Raw genomic sequence first — 1,141 nt, 5'->3', positions numbered from 1 at the left:
TTTTAAGTCCTCTTCACTTTCAGCAAGCAAGGTTGTATCATCTGCATATGTCAGGTTGTTAATGAGTCTTCCTCCAATCCTGATGCCACGTTTTTCTTCATAGTGCCCAGCTTCTCGGATTATTTGCTCAGCATACAGGTAGAATATGTATTATGAAATAATACAACCTTGTCACACACCTTTCCTAATTTTAAACCATTCAGTGTTCCCATGTTCTGTTGGAACAACTATCTCTTGTTCCATGTTCAGATTCCTCATGAGCACAATGAAGTGTTCAAGAATATTCATACTTCTCAATGTTGTCCATAGCTTGCCATGATCCACACAGTCAAAAGCCTTTGCATAGTCAATAAAGCACAGGTAAACATCTTTCTGATATTCTCTGCTTTCAGTCACGATCCATTGGACATCAGCAATGATATCCTTCATACCATGTCCTGTTCTGAATCTGGCTTGAACCTCTGGAAGTTCTCTGCCAATGTATGCTTACAGCCACTTCTGTATTACCTTTAGTAAAACTTTACTTACCTGGGATATCAAAGATATTGTCTGATCATCTCTGCATTCCATTGGGTCACCTCTCTTGGAAATGGGCATAAATACAGATCTCTTCCAATCAGTTTACCAGAGAGTTGTCTTTCAATTTTCTTGGCATAGATGAGTGAATGTCTCCACTGCCACTTCACTTTCTTGAAAGATTTAAATTTGTATTCTATTATTTCCTGGTGACTTGTTCTTTGACAATTCCTTCAGTGCACCTTGGACTTTCTCCTTCAGTATCATTGGCTCTCGATCATATGCTGCCTCTTGAAATGGTTGATCATCAACCATTTCCTTTTGGTACAGTGACTCTGTGCATTCCTTCCATCTTCTCTGGATACTTTATGCATCATTCAATAATGTGCCCAGTGAATCTTTCAATAATGAAAGTCGAGGCTTGAATTATTTCTTCAGTTCTCCCAGCTTGAGAAATGCTGAGCGTGTTCTTCCTTTTTGGTTTTCTGATTCCAGATCTTTGCACAATTTGTTGTAATATTTTACTTTGTCTGCTCGAGCTGATCTTTGAAATTTTCTGTACAGCTCTTGGACCTCCTCATTTCTTCTATTTGCTTCAGCATCTCTATGCTGGAGAGCAAGTTTC

Source organism: Chrysochloris asiatica, unplaced genomic scaffold (genome assembly GCF_000296735.1).
Source record: "Chrysochloris asiatica unplaced genomic scaffold, ChrAsi1.0 scaffold00064, whole genome shotgun sequence".
NCBI lineage: Eukaryota > Metazoa > Chordata > Mammalia > Afrosoricida > Chrysochloridae > Chrysochloris > Chrysochloris asiatica.
This window is presented reverse-complemented; position numbering follows the sequence as displayed.